Below are 22,288 nucleotides of genomic sequence, written 5' to 3'. Positions count from 1 at the left end.
GTGCTGTGAGCATTGGGGTTTTAAGGGAATTAAGAAGGTGTGTGTTGGCTCTGTGAGGAGTGGACAATCCAACCATTATCAAGGCTTTGGTTACCTATAGCTGAGGGAGAATAGGCCAACCAGGGGCCTCAAGGCACATATTGACTATGGTCCCAATGGGCATCTGGGAGTAGAGACTGGCAGTCTGTGGCCCCCCCAGTGCCAGCTCTGGTTGTCAAGGATGGGCTTGTGTCAGCTCCTTGGCTCTCTTGAGATTGGTTCTTTGCATTTGTAGTCTGTGGAGTCAATTCTCCGCTGCTCTGTGGGACACAGGGTTAATGAGGCTCTGTGCCTTGGAGAGAACAGATACTGTTTATGTCCTCTGGGACCAACCCAGAGCCTGAGCACTGAGATGTGCTTCTGCCCTTTTTTTTGGGGGGGGGATACTGGAGATTGAACTCAGAGGTGCTCTACCACTGATCTACATGTCTAGTCCTTGTAAAAATTTTCATTTTGAGACAGATCCTTGCAAAGTTTCTGAAGATGGTCTCAAACTTGTGATCCTCCGGGCTGGGGATGTGGCTCAAGTGGTAGCGCGCTCGCCTGGCATGCGTGCGGCCCGGGTTCGATCCTTAGCACCACATACCAACAAGAATGTTGTGTCTGCCCAGAACTAAAAAATAAATATTAAAAAAAAATTCCCCCCCCGCCCCTCTCTCTCTCTCTCTCTCTCTCTCTCTCTCTCTCTCTCTCTCTCTCTCTCTCTCTCTCTTTAAAAAAAAAAAAAAAAAACAAAAACTTGTGATCCTCCTGCCTCAGCCTCCCGAGTTGCTGGGATTATAGGCCTGTGTCATTATGTCTGGCTTGACCTGACTAATCTTGTCAGTAATGTTCTGTGACCAGGGTCACTTTTGTCTCCTTACTGAGCAGTCCTTTTTAAATTATTTTTTAGTTGTAGTTGGAAACAATACCTTTATTTCACTTATTTATTTTTATGTGGTGCTGAGGTTTGAACCCAGGTTCTCATACGTGTGAGGCGAGTGCTCTACCGCTGAGCCACAACCCCAGCCCCCCCTTTAAAATTTTTAATCCACTTATTTATTTTAGTTGTTGATAGTTCTTTATTTATATGTGGTGCTGAGAATCAAACCCAGTGCCTCATACATGCCAAGCAAGTGCGCTACTGCTGAGCCACAGCCCCCATTTTTTATTTTTATTTTATTAATTGTAGATTGATACAGTACCTTCATATGGTGCTAAGGATCACACCCAATGCCTCACACATGCTAGGCCCTCAGAAGCCTTTTAACAGATGTTCAGCACAGCTTGTCAGGGGTGAGGTTTTCTCCTGATCATTCAAGATGGAGATACTGTTTTTGATTTTTAGGCCTTAGTGTCTCTGTCACCAATTCTTGACTCTGTCATTGTGCAGCAATAGCAGCTGTAGATTAGAGTGTACTGGGCATGTCTCTGTCCCAGGAAAATTTAATTTATCTAAATAGGTGGCAGCCAATAGTGTGCTGGTTCCCATGTTAAAAAACTGAATTTGGGCTGGGGGTGTGGCTCAGTGGTAGGGCATGTGCTTAACTTGAAGAAGGTCCTGGGTTTCATCCCAGCAGCAGAAGACTTATCAAAAAAAAAAAAAAAAAATCTTGTGGTCCAAGCTAATCCTTCTCCAACTGGCTGGCAGGCGGGCACTTCCTGGAGCAGCATGACCTCTGAGCTTCCTTGAGATGCTCTACTGTTTCCTTGCTTCAGTTTCTCACTTTCTGGTAGAACCAGGTAGTTCTTCTCCTTGAGAATTTGGCAGTACAATTGATAGGACCATGAGCAGAGAGGTTTCAGGCTCAGGTGACTGTTTATGCAGAACAAGTGAATTTTGTGGTCTGGAAGAGGAGCAGGGGAAGGCAAACATTATGGTTGGGTTTCATCTTGGACTTCGTTGGGCCTAATGTCATGTACCCAGGATTGGATGGAAGTCAAGGTGGTAAATATTTGGGTATAGGACTGGTTGAAAAATTTTAGAGATAGTAAAAGCATTGGTGAGTTCAGGTACTGGGAAGAGAAAGGAGGTATGCTGCAGCTTCTGTATAGCCTGGCCTGTTGCAAGGGACAATGGGCTCTCTAGGTGTACCTCATAGAGCCCACGCTTCCCCACCAAGTGCCTATGGCCCCAGACAAACCATCCTGCAGTGGCCATGGGCATATCTCTGTTACTGGAGCTCCCCAGGGAATAGCTCAAGTCTGGCCAGGGCCTCCTAAAAGGGAAGCTGTCCTTTGCTTGCTTGGACTGGAGGGGATAAAATGGCAACAAAGAACTTCTGTTACCCAAAGCACAGTGACTTGATTTTATGTAAATCACCATGGCTACCTTCTCATCAAGTATGATCTTCCCTTAGATTGAGAAGTTGTGTTGGGGTGGGTTGTGGGTTAGGGATGTGAGAGTGCTTGTGTGTACATGTGTCAGTAAGTGGAGTACCCAGGTGCAGGGTCAAAGCCAAACCATAATGATTTATCAGGGGAGCAGAAGAGTCTCTTAAGAGTTGGTAATTGTGTACTTAAGGGTTACTTGATACTGTTTTAAATGTATGGGTTGGAAATAAAAACAGTAAAAGCTCTCTGAACTCAGCCAGTGTGAGGTAGATGGCAAAACAGTGCAAATGATAGATCAGTGAAAAGCGATTATAGTTCATTTTCAAGAAACGCATCTCATTCTAAGAATGCTAAGTGATCTTAGTCTTGGTGCTTTTGTGAATTTTGCACTAACTATATGGAAGGGGCTGCTGTCATGTGCTTCTCAGATTGGGTCCTTCTGTTTTAGTCTTACACCTTCCCCTCTCATTTATTTAAATATTTATTGAGCACAGTTGTGTGTCACAGTTCTGGGTGCTTGAAATAAAATCAGGCATCAGACAGCCCTGCTCTTTGTGGCATTTACACTATTGTGTGAGAAAGTCCACAGACACAGTAGCTGTGTTGTATAGAGTGTGGAAAGAGAAGGAGCAGCGTAGGAGTATAGTTAGCAGGTTGGCCCTTCACAAGACACTGGAGCAAAGACAGCAACTGAGGGGACACGAGTGTCAGCCACCTGAAGGGTAGGATGGTTGAACCAGACAGCAACTTAGTGCAGACTTGCAACTACCTCCAGGAGAGATAAATGTACAATCTCTTCTGAAAAAATGGAAGCGCTGGATATATACTGCATCATTATATTTTTAAAGGTCCTTTACAATTTGGAATGCAGATTAAGGAATTTTTTTTTTCTTTTTTAAGATGTGGTTACTTTGTTGTCCAGACTGACCTTGAGCTCCTGGGTTCAAGTATTCCTACTGTTTTCCAGCCCCCGCCACCCAGTAATTGGGACTACAGGTGCACATCATAGCACCCTTGGAAGAGGTGATTTTTAAAATGACAGTTGCTGGGATTTTGTTTAAAACATAAAAACAAAAAACAAAAAGCCCAGTGGGAAAGGTGCCTGGTGTGGGAGATATGGGGCATGGTCAGGAGGCCAGTAGGGCTGGAAGAAGTCAAGGATGGGGTGGGGTGGGTTGATAGGTACCCAGTGGGCCTTCGGGGTCAGGAGAGGACAGAGTTTCATGCTGAATGAACTTTTATTTTGGGGCGTGGGGGTTGTACTGGGAATTGAACTGGAGGGCACTCCACCACTGAATCACATCTCCATCCCTATTTTGTATTTTATTTTATTTTTAATATTTAGTTTTTAGGTGGACACAATATCTTTATTATTTTATTTTTTTAATGTGGTGTTGAGGATCCAACCCAAGGCCCTGCGCATGCCAGGCGAGCGTGCTACCGCTTGAGCCACATCTTTTGTATTTCATATTTAGAGACAGGGTCTCACTGAGTTGATTAGCACCTTGCTTTTGCTGAGGCTGACCTTGAACTTATGATCCTCTTGCCTCAGCTTCTCAAGCTGCTGGGATTACAGGTGTGCGCCATTGGGCCCAGATGTACTGAATGAGCTTTTTTTTTTTTAAAAGAGAGAATTTTAATATTTATTTTTTAGTATTTGGCAGACATAACATCTTTGTTTGTATGTGGTACTGAGGATCGAAACCGGGCCGCACGTATGCCAGGTGAGCACGCTACCGCTTGAGCTACATCCCCAGCCCCCCTGAAGGAACTTTGAGCTAAGGACTTGAACAAGCTAGTCGAGTTTGGAAGTGCTTGTGCTGGCAGGGAGGGAATACATGATCATTGGTAGTGTGGGAAGTGGTTGGAATTCCAGATGTATTTGATGGGAGTACCATCAGGATTGCCTATGGGATGAATATTGGGGGAATTTCAAGAGGGCAATTCTAGATTTCAGTCTGGTTAACTGGAAGAATGGATTTGTCACCAACTGGGGAAAGCTGTAGTGAAGTTTGAAAGATTGAGGTGCCTTAAAACTTGCATATTACACTATATCCCTTGGTGCACTGTTATGTTGTGATTTTTGTGTGTTTTGTGGTTGCACAGAGCTCAGTACTTGGATCTTTGTTGAAAATGAGTTATTCCCACATGAGTGGATCTGTTGTTTGTTGATCTACTTGTTTCTGTGTACATATCACAGTCTTAGTTATTGAAGCTTTATGGTAGGTCTTGAAATCAGGTAGGGTATATCAAATTTGTCCATTTTTCAATGTTCTCATTATTCTAGGTCCTTTACATTCTTATATACTTGCTTTTTGTACATGCTTGGGATTGAACCCAAGGCCTTGCACATGCTAAAGCACATGCTTTACCACTAAGCTACACCCTCAGCCTTTACCTCAATTCCTATCATTTGTACAAAAACGTCTGCTGAATTTTTTTTATTGGCATTATGTTGAATTTATAGATAAATTTGGGAGAGAAATCAGTATATTCTAGCATTTCTCTCCATTTAAGTTTTCATTATAATTTCTTTATCCTTATGTATTTCACATATTTATGCTAATATAAATTGATTTTTTTAAGACCTTGAGTTCTGGTTGTTGCTAGTATGTAGAAACAAAGTTGACATTGATATACATATGAAGGCATTGTAAGTCATGACATTGACTTACAATGGGACAAAATCCATCATAATTGGAAATATTATAAAAATAAAAAATGCAGCCAGGTGTGTTGGTGTGTGCCTGTAATCCCAGTGACTCAGGAGGATGAGGCAGGAGGATCACAATTTCAAGGCAGTCTCATCAACTTAGTGAGACCCTGTCTCAAAATAAAAAGGTAGGGGATGGATGTGGCTCAGTGGTAAGTGCCCCTGGTTTCAATCCACAGTGACATAAAAATAAAATAAAAAATGCATTGAATCTATCTAACCTACTGAACAAACATCCTACCTTGATAATACGCCACACTGTAGTATCAGTTGTTTCCTCTGTTTGTTAAAGGACCCATAGGGAGTTGCAGTGTGTGCTGCTACCTACCATTTTGAGACAGGATTGAACTGCACATCACCACCCCAGGAAAGGTCTAAATTCAAGATTAGAATTGTTTTTCTACTGCATTGGTAGTGCTTCTATAAAGTTGGGGGGGAAAGTTGCTTCTTGTAAAGTGGGGGAAAAAAGTCAAAGCATTCTAAGATGGGAATAGTATGTTTTGACCTTAGTAGTCCTGTAATAAAGCAGGTGCTTGGCAAGTATGGTTTCTGGCTTTGGAAATTTTTCCACTTCTGCAGTAAAGAGACTTCATTTTAAGTATAGAAGAAACCTTTGGGTTTTCCAGACTGAATGGAGCCAAAAAGAATGGCAGAAACTACCTCTCTTGTGAAGCTAGCCTCCTGGTGTCTGTGGTCAACCCTGGACCTCTTTTAGGAGGGTGCCTTGTGTTCTTTTGTTCCTCTTTCAACAGAGTTCACTGGCATTTGCTCTCATCCTTATTTTGCAGGTTTTTCTGTAGGAGTGTTTCTTGCTGCCCATGACCTGTGAATTCCTGTGAACCCAGTTTAAAAATAAAGGTTTCATATCAGAGAAAGCTCCTGGTAGTCATATGGGTGCAAAGAATGACAACAGAGGTGATGTTGACACTATCTGTCAAGCTATAACGAACAGGACTAACTGTTGGGAGTCTGGGATTTGGCCAATTCACTAGGTTCAGCCTCTGGCCCACAGCCCTGGATGTCTGACTCCACAAACCAGGAGTGGATGCCCTGGGGCTATCCTGTCTCTGTGACCTTGAGAGAATTCCTAAACATTTTTCTTCTGATGCTGGGGATGGAATCCACGACCTTGCACAAGCTAGGCAAATGTTGTGCCACTGAACTAGACATCTACCCTTTTAAATGTTCCTGAGCCTTAGTTTTCCTGTCTCTACAATAGGCAGCCCCTTCCTCCCTGGGTAGTTGTAAACCCTGTGGATATAATCCCTGAGGTTAGAGGTAAAGCTGCTTCTATCTGGGGAGGTGAAGTCTGTCCATTCCCAATCACATTGTTCTCCCATCTTTCTTGAGAACAAACCCAACACTGCCTGGAATGGTGGGTGACTTTCTTGGGCCAGTGCCTAAGAGTCTACTTTTGGATAGGATTCTTGAGTGAGCTCTTAGACTACTACCTGTGTGCTCTGTGATCCTGGTAAATCCATATACATCAGATCCCTTATCTATAAAATGGGCATGATCCTGTAACCTACCCCTAATGTTGTCTTGGGGATTTAGATCTATATGGTGTTCAAGCATAGTATCAGGAACACACTGTTAAGCATCTGTTAAATGCTGGGTTAACAGCAATTATTATTTCTGTTATTAATGTCACTACTGTTGTAACAAAAATTCAAACCATTTATCTGTGCATTCAGTATGTGAAAGGTAGAAATAATTTAATTTCACATGACTCTTTACCACCTTCACATCTCCATTTATAGTGGTGAAAACAATGCCTGGAATGATTGGTGTTTATTGGCTGTCCTCATATTGGTTCATACCTTGGAATAGATAGAAGTTTATTTCTTCAGCTTGCCCCTGTTATGGAAGGCTTTTCCAGTGGTTGGAGATACTTTATTTTTTTTTAATAGTGCTGGGGATGGAACCCAGGGCCTTGTGCATGGTAGATAGGTAAGTGCTCTACCATTGAGCTGCACATTTTGTCCTGGAGACATTTTAAGTTGCCAGTATATTCCAGAATCCTTCCTCGGGAACTCAGCATTTCTTTTTTTGTCCTTTGGTTTAGGTTGTTCAGCACATTGATGCAAGTTGTCTTTTGACATAGCTGTGGCCATGGCCAACTGGTAGGACCAGTGCTTCTCGTCCTATACCCTGAGGCCAGGTGAGTGCTTGGGGTCTGGTATGTGTGGAATGAAAAGCTCTAACTTGTTCAGTGGGCCTCAGTAGCTCCTTGGGCACTTTTAAGTAAGCACTGCCTCAGAAACTGACAGCCACCTTCTAGAGAAGACAGGAAGGCATGTTGCTGTGGGATTGCACTCTTTGCTGTCTCCATCTTACCCTGAGTTTCTGGGTAAAGATAACATTCCCATTGGTCACTGTTTTTGAAGCCTGGTCCTAAATAGGATGGTCCCACTCTCTGTGAGGATCAGAGGTAGAGGGTAATTCCAGCCAGATGGCCTTTGCCCTCTGGCCATTCCTGTAGTTTCCCAATGCTGCTCTAAACGTTTAAGAATTTTTCCTTAATTACTGTGCAGTGGGGAGCCTTGCACTGGTGCTTGAAGCTGTTTCCCTCACCCTACCCTGTGCCTTGTGGGAAAGCTGATCTGGCCTTCCCTTCAAGGAACTCTTAAAGTGGAGTCCAAATCCAGCAGGTCATATCCTGACACCTGCATGGGATTTTCTCTGTTACCATCAGGGCTTAGCAGTAACATTTTGGCTCAGGGTCACCTACCTGAAAAAGAATATAGAACTGGGCTGGGGATGTGGCTCAAGCGGTAATGCGCTCACCTGGCATGCGCGGGGCGCTGGGTTCAATCCTCAGCACCATATAAAAATAAACTGAAAAATAAATATTAAAAAATTCTCTCTCTCTCTCTCTCTCTCTCTCTCCCTCCCTCCCTCTCTCCCTCCCCCCCTTCTATCTTAAAAAATATATATATATAGAACTGAGATGTCTTAGAATATTGTGGGCAACTTGATCACCTCCTGGGTCAGCTGCTTCCTTTTACAGATTGCAGTGCATACAGTCCAGAGTTGGCAGGTAACTTGCCCAGGGGCTTATCCCCACTCTGGTGGTGTCTTATTGGCTGCTCAATGTTGAGAGCTGGTTTCTCTGACTTGCCTGCTGTGCTGAGTGTGGTATATGACAAGTGTTGAGGTCAGTTTTGTGAGGTTTCAGCTCTTATCTGCCTATGGCAAGAAGATATGGTCAAGTGATCTGATATTAGGAAATCATTTCTAAGATGGTCTTCTGACAAAACCAAATTCTCCTGGTGTTGTTTTTTTTAAACAATGCTTGGGGTTGAACTCAGGGTCTCATGCATGCTATATCACTTAAAGTATATCATTCACTCATTTAAAGTATATAATCTCAGTGCTTTTTATATGAGTCTGTGTATATACTGAGGAGTAGTTCAACTGTCACCACACTAGTCATCTCCCCCCAAAGAAACTACATACCTATCAGAGGTCATGCCCCATACCTCCTTCCCTAGTTCCTGGTAACCACTAATCTGCTTTCTATCTCTAAATTTTCCTGTACTGGACATTTCATATTAATGAAATCATGCATAATATGGCCTTTTATATCTGTTTCCACATCTGTTTACAGGTTCATCTACATTGTAGCATCTATTAACACTTCATTTTTATGTCTTGTTTCCCATTCATTCATGGATGAACATTTGGGTTGTTGCTACTGTTTGGCTGTTGTGAATAGTACTGCATTTAACAATCATGCACATTTTTATTTGAATGCCTATATTCCATTTTTGTTGGTCTACTCCTAAGAGTGGAATTACTAGGTCATATGTTAGCTCCATGTTAAATTTTTTCTGCAACTGCCAGATTGTTGTCCATGACAGATACAGTTTCAGGTCTCCCAAACCCTGCTTAGGGATTCTTTGGAGACAAGGACAGATTTGATGTCTATGTTGGTTACTTAGAGGATAGTTGAGGATCCTGCTGTGCTGTCAGGTCACTACTGTTTGGGTGTGTTAGACATTAACATTATATAGAATGAAGAGAAGGACCAGAGATTCAGAATCTTGAAACCATGTACCTCTCAGAGTGTATGTGTTATAAAGTTTACCTCCTTTGTTCAGGGAAAAGCACCTGCAGCTTGCTCCTTGTTACCCAAGGTATTGTCTGAGGGCAGTGGGGCTCACTTAAAGTTCTCCAAGCACGGGCACCCCTGCCTGATCTTGGCCCTTTATTAACTCATAAGCACATGTTCTGAGTCTCAAGTACTGGTTGAATGCATAGTGGCAACCTTCCTCTTCATTTTAGAGCTGGGAAGACAAAGACAGAACATTATAAGTAATCAGTTTGGGAGCTCAGAAGGAAACTTCTAGAGGCCATCTCAGGTTTTCCTTTGGGCCCATCCTCTTCCCTGCCCAGTGCACGGAGGAACTTAATAAGAAAGGACAGAGTTTGTGAATAGTCATGGCTTATGATGCTTAGTGTTAAAACAGGCAAAAACCACCATTGGGTAGTTTTTTTTTTAAAGATTTGTAAATTTGTGCGTTTTTTGTTGTGGTATTTAAGGCAGCTTAGCATACAAATTGATTTTAGGTTTTCTCCATAGAATATAAGTTTGGGCATGTCTCTCTAGCCTATATCCACTTTTAGTTGAAGCTGTGGTCTGTGGCCAGCCAGGCCCTTATTTATTCCTGCTTTGCAGGTCACAGAAGGGGAAAGGATAATTGTGGTATGTCCAGCAGCTCCCTTCCATTCCTGAAGCATACAGATAGTCCACACACAATACCCTACACATGTTCCTGTTTATTTCAGTGCACAGACTGTCTTTTCAGGGTTGTGGATGTGATGTTTGCCCCTGAATTTCACTTGTTCATTTGGTTAGGGACACACTGCTCATGTGCTAAAAGTTGGACCTTGTGTTGGGTGTTAGGTTCAAGTATAGGTGTGACTTGAAAAGCAGATGCTTCAACAGAAAAAATAATGCAAATGACCCTTGACCAAAGTATGAACAGTACTTAGTCGTTCTGATAATAAGAACTATGTGTGCGGGAAAGTCACCTGGGAAAACATCCAAAGGTGACCACACTGTCCTAGTGGAGGGAGTCAGGCACTTCTGCAGTTGCTTTGGGGATTCCCAGCTCCTCAGAGGGGATATGTAGTATCTAGCAAAACCACATACGGGGGGCTGGGGATATAGCTCAGTTTGTAGAGTGCTTGCTTTGCATGCACAAGGCCATGGTTTCAATCCCCAGCACCACAAAAACAAACAACAAGAACCCAAACCACACATGTTTTACCCCCTTGCTCCAGCAATTCCACTTCTAGAAATGTTTCCCCAAGATACACTGTCTAAAATAAGAAATATTTGTGACAGGTTTATTTATTAACCATACTTGGAACTAGCAGAACAGGATGGCAGAGATGTACTTTCCTTCAGGCTGGGTAACTGATGGGGTAAATCCATCAGTGGGTGTAATTGAGACCCTGAGTGAAGGGAGGTAGAGGGATGTCTTTATATGTTGTGGTGACTGGATTTCTAGGTGAAATGACAAGTGGGGAAAAAAGCAAGGTGAAGGAAGAAGAGATGCAGCGTGCTACTACTTAACCTAATAAAAAGTTGGGGGTATACTGTTATTTGTGTATTTGCAATATATATATGTGTATATATATATATATATGTATATGTATGTATATGTCCCCCAAAGGAAGTATAAACTAGAAATGAATCACATGATCACTTCCAGGAGGAGCAGTGGAGAGATCACTAGAATTCTGAGAGACTTTTCTGTGTCTTTGTGGCCCTATGTGTGTATATTTTGTTTAATTATAAAACTAAAGCTCATCAAGTGGTAGTGGCAGCAGTGGTGGCAGCAACAGAGCAATCCCTAAAAATCATGGACAAAATTAAATAATTGAATCTAGGTATATATTAACTATGACTCAAGCTATTAACTGATTTCTCAGAGAGGATTTATTTCACACAACATTAAATGTTTTAGTGAGATATATCTTAAAGGCAAATAGGTATTATTATTTTTTTGTGTAGGGATAGAACCCCACCTCACACATGCTAGGCAAGGGAGCTGTATTACTGAGTTCTATCCCCAGCCCCAAACAGAAATTTTTTAAAACTCTTTTTCAGAATCATGGTTTTAGTTTCAGGGTCACAATACAAACATTATTTCTGTTGTATATTATAGGAGAAAACTTTTTTCCCTTTGGTGTACTGGAGGATCAAATCTAGGGCCCTATGAACTAGAGCAAGTGTTCTATGAAGCTATAACACCCGCTGCCACCTGTTCCCCCACTTGGTAATTCTGTTTTGAGACAGGGTCTTGCCAAGCTGCCCAGGCTCAACCTCCTAGTATCTGGGATTTCAGATTTGTATCCCAAAACCTAGCAGTAATGCTCACACATAAGAATAAAAAAATTCAACATAAAAGAAAACATAAATACAAAATAACAGTATTTAGGTAAAACATAGAATTAGATTGAATTCTAACCCATGTACAGTGGTGCATACCTATAATCCTTTAACTTGAAAGCTGAGGAAGGAGGATTACAAATTCAAGGCGAACCTGGGAAATTTAGTGAGATCCTTTCTCAGAAAAAGGGCTGGGATGTAGCTCAGTAGTAGAGTAGCCCTGGGTTCCATCCCAGGTGTACATAAATCAATTAATCAATCATGGGTGGGGACTAGGAATGTGACTCAGTGGTGGACTAGCACTTGGTCTAGCCTTTTCAAGGCCCTGAATTTGATCCCTAGCTGAAATGGGGGGAAAAAGAAGTCCACAGGTAAGCTTGAGTTTAGTAGTCCTACTACTTGTGAGACTGAGGCAGGTGATCTACTACTGAGCCACATCCCCCCACCCAGTTTTGTTTTATTATGAAACTGGCATCTCACTAAATTGCTGAGGCTGGCCTTGAACTTGTGATCCTTCTGCCTCAGAGTCACCGGGTATACAGGTGTGCACCATTCACTCCTGGCAGGCACAAACTTTTCCTCTAAGTGGAAACCAGCAACATCACTGCCTGCCCCAAATCCACTCCCTAGTAAACTCAAGGACCCTTACATAACCCCATTAGGGGTGTCCTGAGTTTCTGTCATATCCAGGCAGGAGGATTATTGTATCTCATCCCAAGCAACATGGTGAGGCCCTGTTTCTAATTAATTAATTAACTAATTAATTTTATAAATAAAAATTTAAAGATCCTCAGGCTCATGTTGGTGCTCTAAGGAAGAAACTCATCAGTCCTCTTTAGAAGTTGTTAGAAAACCAGCTTGTTTAGAAAATTATTAGAAGGAAGCATTTATCCTGCCTCCTTTCTATGAACTGAACTATGGAAGACCAAGATATAGTAAATGAGGGCAAAGTTGAGCAACACTGTCCCATAAAACTTTCTGGAATATGGAGGATGTTCTGTATACATGTGGTCCATTTGTAATACCTGGATTAGTGTGATTGAGAAAATAAGGTCTTAATTTTACTTTAAATAACCACATGTAACTAATGAACAGCATTACTATTGACATATTCTTGTTAAATTATCTGAAACAATGGAACTATAAATTCTAATTTTAGGAGCTGGGTTTGTGCCTCAGCGGTGGAGTACCTGCCTAGCATGCAGGAGGCACTGGGTTCAATCCTCAGCACCATATAAATGTAAAATAAAGATATTGTGTTCACCTAAAACTTAAGAATAAATATTTTTTAAAAATTTCTAATTTTGAAGACACCTGTTGAAATGCGATGTGAAGGGACCACTAATTTCCACGGAGGGCATCAGGTACTTCTAGAGAGATGTGTGTTGGTTGTACCTTACCAGACTACAGGAAATCAGGAGTGTGGCCAAGTTACACCACCCACAAAACCCAACTGTGGGAAACAGGACAAATGACCTAATTTCTTGAACATGATTGCAAGCAAGTGGTGGTGGGGGTGTGATTGTGTGCCTCCAGTGTGGCATACACATATGCTATAAAGATTTCAATCAAGGGTGGTTGGGGCTTTGGCTCAGTGGTAGAGCACTACTTAACATGCATGCATGAAGCACTGGGTTCAATCCTCAGTATTGTGTCCATCTACGACTTTAAAAAATTTTTTTCAACCAAGTGTGACTCCAACAAAGATTAAGGGATGGCTCTTAAATTGTTGAAGGTATCATTGTGATCACATTTGCCATATAGACACCAACACTAAACCCTTCATTTATAAATGCATATTGTGAAGGATTTGCTTCAAGAAAGCTAATGGAGGAGTAGGAGAAAAGAGCAGCATATATAGAACCCACAAGATTTGTCCCCTGATGGCCTTGGGACCTGAGTGGTGGACATGGGCTGGCAATTTTTCTCACTACTTCTATGGATATGTTTGAAGTTTTCTGTAATAAAAGGTTTAAAAGTTGAGTTTAACCCTAGCTTCTTGACACAATAGATCATCCAGAGCAGGGAAACTGGCAGTTTACAAAAGTTGGATTGTGAACTTGTCAGAATTTTAACCTTTAGTAGATGTGCTAGTGAGAGGCTGTGGCCTGATGCCTGTTGGCCCACCAGACAGCTTCTCTTTACAGCTTGCTTTCTTTATATAATAACAGCACATGAAGTTACCCTTCATGGTTTCCTGGAAAGTTTTAGCCATGAAGTGGGTGCTATTCCTGCAGGTGAGGAAACTGAGAAGTGAATTGGGCTCTGTTTTTTGATTTTTTTGTTTTTTTCTTTTGATACTGAGACTAAACCCAGGGTGCTTTATCACTGAGCTACATACATCCCCAGCTCTTTTAAAAAGTTATTTTGAGATAGGACCTTACTAAGTTGCTCAGGCTGGTCTTGAACTTGGCCTCAGCTTCCCAAGGAGCACTGTAGTAAGTTGGGCAGTTTTTGATCTGACTAGCTGTGATGCTGATGGTAGCTTCTAGAAGGTGAGCTTCTGAGCCACCCTTTCCTCCCCTGCTGGGTACCTAGAACATGTCTTATCACCTCTTGTGCTTCTTCACTTAATACTTTGACTCCATTATGTAAGTTGTTGTTATTATTTTTATTAAACACCAGTGTCAAGGGCTGGTGGTGTGACTAAGTGGTAGAGTAATTGTCTAGCATGTGTGAGGCCCTAAGTTCCATCCTTAGTTCTCCTTCAAACAACAGTATTTTCTTCCTATTGGTATCCTGCATCCACAGCAGTTGTATCCAATCAGGAGTGGATAAAGTAAGTGGTATTATCAATTAATACCAGTTGACCACCTACTTTATACCAGTTTCCCTGCTCTGGATGATCTGTCAAGAAACTGGAGTCAAACTTGGGTTAAACTGAGGGAAGGCTTTGGTCAAACCCAACCTTTAAACCTTTTTTTAAAAAAAAATCTTTATTTTTTAGTTGTAGTTGAATACAATATCTTTATTTCACTTATTTATCTTTATGTGGTGCTGAGGATCGAACCCAGTGTCTCACACATGGCTGGCGAGCACGCTACCACTTGAGCCACATCCCCAGCCCCTTTAAACCTTTTATTACAGAAAATTTTAAACATATCCATACTTTGTTTCATGAAACATAGAGCTTAGCAGTAGTGATTTGGGGATTCAACTGACAATGTGGGAAGGTCCTCAGCCCCAAGAATCTTAGATTTTGTGCTGTGTCAACTGTCACCCCCACTGCCCTGTTCCACAGAATCCTGAGGCATGGACCACTCTCAGGTGGAAGAAATGTTATTGGAATCCCCAGGGGTGTGCCTGGGGCCCAGTCTATCCTGGTCCTTGGTGGAAAGGGAAGCCAGTGTTTGGACAAGTGAATTAGCAAAACACCTTGTGAGTTGAGGCCTGTGGCATATCCTCAGCAGTATGTTAATATAAAGCCATACCAATATTTTACTATGTTATTTTTAATCATCGTGCAACCAGTGACAAGGCCTGACTTAAAAGGTGTTCACCTGGTGGGCTGGGGATGTGGTTCAGTGATAGAGTGCATCCTAGCATGCACAAGGCACCATATAAATGTAAAATAAAGATATTGTGTCCACCTAAAACTTAAAAGAATAAATATTAAAAAAACCAAACCAAAAAAAAACCCAAAACAAAAAACCAAGGTGTTCAGCTGGTAGTGGCCCATGTGACCCCAGCAGTCTGAGGCCTTTTCCTCTTCCCACCTTGGTTCTTATTAGTGAATTGTCCCATGTGGTCACACTCCTGGGCATTAGTGCCTTTGCTGTGAGAAGGTTCTTAATCCCACCTGTCTGGTGGGCTAGCTGTGGCCTCATAGATCCCCGTGAAAATGCATAGTTCATGACATGATTGGAGGCTCTATGACTGTTTGGGATCTTGTGCCAAACAAGTGTCTTTCCCTGAGGATCGGAGTCTGTGCTGTCATAGAATAAGACTGCTTTTCCCTGTTAGTTCTTTTCTCATCTCTTAAAAAAAAAAAAAAAAAAAAAAACACCCAGGTAATATTCACATAATAAAAATTCACCATTTTTTAGCCAGGTGCAATGACACAAGTCTATAATCCCAGTTACTTAGGGGAGTTAAGGCAGGAGGATCAAAAATTCGAGGCCAAGCTGGGCACTGTGGTGCATGCCTGTAATCCCAGAGGCCTGGGAGGCTGAGGCAGAAGGATTGTAAGTTCAAAGCCAGCTTCAGGAACTAAACAAGGCCCTAAGTAACTCAGCGAGACCCTGTCTCTAAATAAAAAATAAAAAAGGGCTGGGGATGTGACTCAGTGGTTAAGCACCTCTCGGTTCAATCTGTGGTGCCAAAAAAAGTGCCAGCCTGGGTATCATAGTGACATCTGTCTTAAAATAGAAAAAGGACTAGGGATGCAGATCAGCGGTAAACCACCCTTAGAGTTCAGTCCCTAGTCTAGGAAAAACAACAAAAACAGAAATAAACGTCCCTGCCAAAACTCCATTTTGAAGTGTGCAATTAAATGCATTTAATACATTCACAATATTGTGTAACTATCACTTCTAATTCCAGAACATTTTCATCATCCTACAATGAAACCCTGTACCTATTAACAGTCACTTCCCACTCTCCTCTTCTCAAGCCCCTGGCTTACCACGAATCTTTTTGTCTAAATGGATTTGCCTCTTTTGGTTATTTCATGCAAATGGGATCATGTGAGCCCTTTGTCTGGCTTCTTTCACTTTTCAAGGTTCATCTACATTGTATGAAAACATCAGTCCTTTTTATGGCTGAGTAATATTCCATCGAATATAGACATACCACATTTTGTGTAAACACTCTTCCATTGTTGGACATTTAGGTTGTTTCTACTTTTTGGCTATTGTGAATAATGTTGCTTTTAATATTCATGTACAAGTTTTGTTTGAATGCTTGTATTCAGTTATTTCGGGTATATACTTAGGGATAGAATTGCTGAATCATGCGGTAATTATGTGTTTAACTTTTTGTGGAACTGTCAGTTTGTATTCCATATCACTGGACCTTTTTACTTTACTTCTAGCAATCTGTGAAGATCTAGTTTCTCTAGACCCTCACTTGTTATTTTTCACTTTTTTGATTATAGCCATATAATGTGTATGCTGTGGTATGTCATCATGATTTCATTTGCATTTCCTAAGAGACTTATTATCTTTTCAAGGGCTTCCTGGGCATTTGTATATCTTTATAGAAATGTCTATAAATCATTTGCCCATTCTCATTCATTTATTTTTGTACCAGGGATTGAATCCAGGGATGCTTAACTGCTGAGCTACTTCCCCTGCAGGCCCTTATTTATTTATTTTATTAGAGACAGGGTCTCCCTGAGTTTCTTGGGGCCTCACTAAGTTGCTGAGACTAGCTTTGAACTCATGATCCTCCTGCCTCAGCCTCCTGAGTCACTGGTATTACAGGCGTTTGCCACCATACCTGGTCCCTTTGCCTGTTTTTTAATTGAATTGCTTGTCTTTTTGTTGAGTTGTAAAATTTGGGGATGTGGTTGGTACTAGGGATGGAACCCAGGGCCTCACACATAGTAGTCAAGTTCTTTGCCACTGAACTACACCCCAGCCTCTAATAATTCTTTATGTATTTTGGACACTAAATCCTTGTCGTGTACATGATTCACTGATGGTTTTTCCACCCCCCCAACTCCACTATATCAGTATTGTTTTTTAATGCACAAAATGTTTTAATGCAGTCCAAATTATCTTTTTTATTTTAATATTATGCTTTTGTTATATCTAAGAATCCATTGCCAAATTGTGCCAAATCATGAAATTTCACCCTTTTATGTTTCCTTCACAGAATTCCATGGACTTAGGTCTTTGATCCATTGTGAGTTAATTTTCATATATGGTGTGAGACAAGGGATTTTTTGTTTTTGTGATACTAAGGGTTGAACACAGGGGTGATCTACCACTGTGCTACATTTCTATCCTATTTTTGAGACAGGGTCTTGCTAAATTACCCAGGCTGGCATTAAGTTTATGGTTCTCCTCCTTATCATCCCAAGTAGGTGGGATTACAGCATGTGGCACCACACCTGCTTTTTATTATTTTTTTTGGTGAGGTCTCCCTATGCTGTCCAGGATAATCTCCAACTCCTGGGCTCTAATTATAACTCCTGAGTGCTGCCTAGATGGGCCATTCCACCCTGCTGAGTTTTTTGATCATTATTTTTTCTTTTAAACTGAAAACATTTTGACTGATTTAACAAGGGAAGGGGAATGGGATAACAGCTGGAGTTCTGAAATTATCTATTCCAATCTGTTAAAAAATGTGTATCCATTGTTTCTTTTGTGCCAAGCATTGTGTCTACATGACCCTGGTGGCACTGAATAAGAATAAGAAGCTGTGTTTGTTCCCTGTTTTTTTTGGGGGGGGGTACCAGGGATTGAACTCATGGGCCCTGAACCACATACCCAGCCCTTTTTTTATGTTTTATTTTTATTATTTAATATCTTTTTAGGTATAGTTGGACACAATACCTTTAATTTATTTATTTTTATGTGGAGCTGAGGATTGAACCCAAGGCCTTGCACATGCTAGGCAAGCGCTCTACCGCTCATCTACCATCCCAGCCCCTTTATGTTTTATTTTTATATTTTATTTAGAGATAGGATCTCACTGAGTAGCTCAGGGTCTTGTTAAGTTGCTCATGCTGACCTCCTGCTTCAGCTTCCCAAACTGCTAGGATTACAGTCAAGTACCACTGTGCCCCTCATGTCCCCTGTTCTTAATGGGACTGGAAGGATACAGAGATGAGTAAGTAGAATGTCAAGTGGCATATGTAAAGTATTAGCTGAAATGTGAAGAAAGAACTATTCCTGCAGAGATCAGAGGTGCAAAGGCCCTGAGGTGGGAGTGAGCTTATCAGCTGAGAAAATAATTTAGGTGGAGTGTCTGGAGATGGTCAGAGAGGCTGCATGGCCTTATGACCAGAACAAGTACTTTGCTTCTATTTTATTAGGTAGCATGCTTTTACTAAAGGAGAATTAATTTGAAACCCTCCCTTTGTGCAGAACTCATGCTCAGCTCAGCACTTGCCCAGAGGTTGCTGCAGTATAGGTGTCTATAGAACCTCTCACCCCCACTACAGGTGGATGATTTCTTTTTACAGGAAAGAAGATATCAGTAGAATTTCTGTTCCAGCTGTTCACATTGTAGGGGAAGTGCTCCAAGAACTGTTTGTGGTAGGCCCTGTGCAGACACTTTCTTTTTAGTAAGAAGTAACCTTGGGCTGGGGATGTGGCTCAAGTGGTAGTGTGCTGGCCTGGAATGCGTGCGGCCCGGGTTCGATCCTCAGCACCACATACAACCAAAGATGTTTCCGCCGAAAAACTAAAAAAAAAAAAAAAAAAAAGTATAAAGAAGTAACCTTCTCTACTGGTTCTGATCCTCCCCTGAAGCTTAGATACTGAAGAATACGGATACTTGCAGGAAGAAACTTGATAAAGGGACTGTGTGCTTGGCCTCCAGCCGCCCATGGCTTTACGCTATTATTGGGTGCCCTGATGAAAATGATAAGAGATGAATATGTGAGTCCCTCATTTTCCATTGTTTCCCTCTTGGGAATAGAGAAAGGTTTTTTTGCCCTTCCAGGAATTTTCTGTGCAAAACCTCCCTGTCATTTTCATCTTTGGGGCTTTATGGAGCTAGGGTCTTGACTGCAGCTAAGCTGGGCCCTGAGGGAGTACAGCCCTTGAAGGGTTAAGGCCTCCCATTTTGTGATGTGAACATCACAGATGGCATGGAAATGACAGGCCTAACTCTTCATAGGCTAAGGAGATCCCAGCCCAGTAGGCAGATGGAAGAGGACATAGTTCTGGTCTCCTCCCACAGGAGGGGGAAACTCAGCCAGTTTAGTCCTCACTGTGGCACCTCAAATGGGGCTCTGGTTACTGTTCATCTGTGTTGGTTTAATACTGCCTAGGTTCCCCTTCATAGGTGGCACCTGTGTTTCTGTGTTGTGTGCTTGTCAGCAGCATCTGTTTCTCTCCCTGGGGCTATAGGGTTGAGCTTGAGCTCAGGCGCCTGTGTGGGGCTGCTTCCAGCAGTGCTTCAGTAAGGCAGTATTAGGTTCAGAACACTTCCAAGGTATTACACATGAAGCCAAGGTATTACACTTGAGCCCTGGGAACTGTCGGTACTTTTAAAGACAATTACTTGCTACTTGCCTTTCTCTTCATAAACTTGTAATCATTGTAGGTGTACTTTTTCCTGTTGTCTTATGTGACTTAAAGATGGAAACAGACTTTCATCTCATTACTGGGAAAGGATGCTTAGAGGCCAGGACACAGGCTGATGTGAAGAGAGAAAGAGCTGATTGGGTTCTGTGTGAGAACTTCAGTGACCAGCATGCTGTTGATGTTGTGGCAGTTTCAAATTTTCAGGCAATCCAGCTGTGTCTAAGGGGAGATTAAAGCACGGTCCTATACCATCTTGCCTTGGAAGGAATGATTTTCCAGTTTTATCCCCTAGTTGTTTCCAGGTTGAGGCCTGGGAATCTGGTTCTCCTGGGCCTCTTTTTACATACCCTGTGGCTGGGTGCACTCTTAGCGGGCTGGCACTTATTAGGGCAAGAAGCTTATATTTTCTAGAGATGAGTTGTCCTAAAAACTGCTTTGTTCTGGCTGTGGCTATGGCTCAGTGGTAGAGCGCTTGCCTAGCACATATGAGGCACTGGATTCCATCCTCAGCACCACATAAAAATAAATAAAGGTATTGTGTCCATCTACAACTAAAAAACAAACGAAAACCTGTTTTGTTCTGACACAGCGCTGGGATGAGATGCTACCAAGTACTGTCTTCCACTGTAGAAGGTTTAGATGTGGTTTGCAGATAGGAATTTAAAGACCATCAAAATTTAACTTATCCCCCCCACCAGCCTTTTTTTTTTTTTTTTGGTTGGTGCTGGGGATTGAACCCAGGATCTTGTGTATAAGCAGGAGCTCTACCACTGAGCTCCCATACCTAATCCTAAAGTTCTGTTTTTTAAATGTTGGCTATTACTTAGCTTGAGTATATCAGTTTGTAATAATTTGCTTTCCATGTTAATTTTGTTAAATTTATCCAAATATGCATTTTTGGAGGCATGACATAAATCTTCTACTTTAAGAAAATGTTGTTGTAAACTTGTTTATTTGTAAGAGCAAACACCGGATATACCATTTCTTTCTTTCTTTCTTTCTTTTTTTCTTTTCATTCTATTTTGTTGTGGTGCTGGGGATTGAATCCAGGGCTTTGTACATGCTGGGCCAGTGATCTATCATTGAGCTTCAACCCAGTCCCTTTTTGTTATTTTTTTTGTTTTGAGCAGCGTCTTGCTGCATTGCCCAGGCTGGTCTTGAACTCCCGGGCTCAAGCAATCTTCCTGCCTTAGCCTCTGGAATATCTGGGACTATAGGCATGTGTAACTGTGCCCAGCACTCCTTTCATTCTTTTTTTTTTTTTTTTAAAGAGAGTGAGAGAGGAGAGAGAGTGTGAGAGAGAGAGAGAGAGAATTTTTAATATTTATTTTTTAGTTCTCAGCGGACACAACATCTTTGTTGGTATGTGGTGCTGAGGATCGAACCCGGGCCGCATGCATGCCAGGCAAGCGCGCTACCGCTTGAGCCACATCTCCAGCCCTCCTTTCATTCTTGATAACCCATGTCTCTGGGTTGTTCACCAAGTTCTGAAGATGATGGATAGAATGTTTTGTCTGATTTTGCTTCAGATTCCTCCCACTGTTTGGTGACACTGTTTGGTGATCATTAGCATTTTAGATGGAGAACCAGTAGTGGACCCATTATTTAGCAGTGGGGATGCACCTAGGTTGTCATAGTGCCTCTGATAGGAGACAGCAGTTGAGATGCTCCTGGACCTAGCTTCTCTCTCAACACCTACATTTAACACACTTGTAAATAGTTTTTGATCCTGCAAAAGTTGGATAGAAAACTCTTGCCAGGACTGTTGTATCCCTGTTGGAAAAAAGAAATAAGACCAGGCACAAGGGCCAGAATAACCAATTTGTGAAGTACACAAAGGAGCCCACTTATTGCAAGTGCTCTTGTCTGTAATTGGTATTTTTTTGAAACAGAAGTTCTTTTTGACTTGCCAAAGGGTAAACCTTAGGCTGTGGCTGTGGCTGTGGCTATGGCTCAGCAGTAGCACACCCCCAGCATCAGTGCTTAAATTTCCAGCATCAATGTTTAAATTTGTGTATTTGGTGGCATGAGGGGAGACTCTTCATTTATTCATTTATTTTTGTGGTACTGAAGATGGAATCCAGGGCTTTGTATATGTTAGCCCAAGCACTCTACCACTGTGCTACACCTCCAGCCCGAGACACTTCATTTAAATTGTATGTATTCATGTCTTTTTGTAATGTGTTCTGGGCTGGGAATGTAGCTCAGTGGTAAAATGCTTGTATGGTATGAACGGGCCCTAGGTTCAATCCCCAGTAGTGCCCCCCCCCCAAAAAAAAAAAAAAAAGGTTTGCATGTTCTGTGCTACTGTTCAGATCTCAGCATTACTTTCCTCTGTCTTTCAGGACTTTATTAAAGGTTTTAGCTCTTCTCACTCTCACAGGTGGAAAGACAGGATTCTTCCCTCCCTATTCCTGGACTCTTTCAGGGCTGTAAACCATTCAGGAGGCCCATTTTCATTGTGAGCCTCTCATATTGAATACATGCAAGTCTCCTCTCTGTTGCTTCTAAGCTACCTTATTGCATTTAAAATACAGTTGTTAAAAGCCTGAATCTCCTTTTATTTGTCTTCATCTACCTTTTAGGAGACAGGTTTTAATTCTCTTGTATATATATCTG

At 41.9% G+C, this 22,288-nt stretch overlaps 1 protein-coding gene across 10 annotated transcripts in view; it reads left to right on the top strand.

The window, feature by feature from the left end:
- The window catches only part of Gatad2a (GATA zinc finger domain containing 2A), a 112,991-nt gene that overhangs the window by 39,615 nt on the left and 51,088 nt on the right, over positions 1-22,288 (top strand). For 6 of the 10 annotated variants that reach the window (XM_077796309.1, XM_077796313.1, XM_077796311.1 and 3 more), the window contains exon 2: positions 7,131-7,226. The exons of the other annotated variants lie outside the window; for them this stretch is intronic. The gene's annotated coding sequence lies outside the window, so the exon portion shown is untranslated. The remainder of the gene's footprint in view (positions 1-7,130; positions 7,227-22,288) is intronic. 10 annotated transcript variants of the gene reach the window in all.

The sequence above is a fragment of the Urocitellus parryii genome, chromosome 3 (genome assembly GCF_045843805.1).
Source record: "Urocitellus parryii isolate mUroPar1 chromosome 3, mUroPar1.hap1, whole genome shotgun sequence".
Classification (NCBI taxonomy): Eukaryota; Metazoa; Chordata; class Mammalia; order Rodentia; family Sciuridae; genus Urocitellus; species Urocitellus parryii.
The sequence above is the reverse complement of the archived record's forward strand: the minus strand, read 5'-3'. Positions and strand labels throughout refer to the sequence as shown.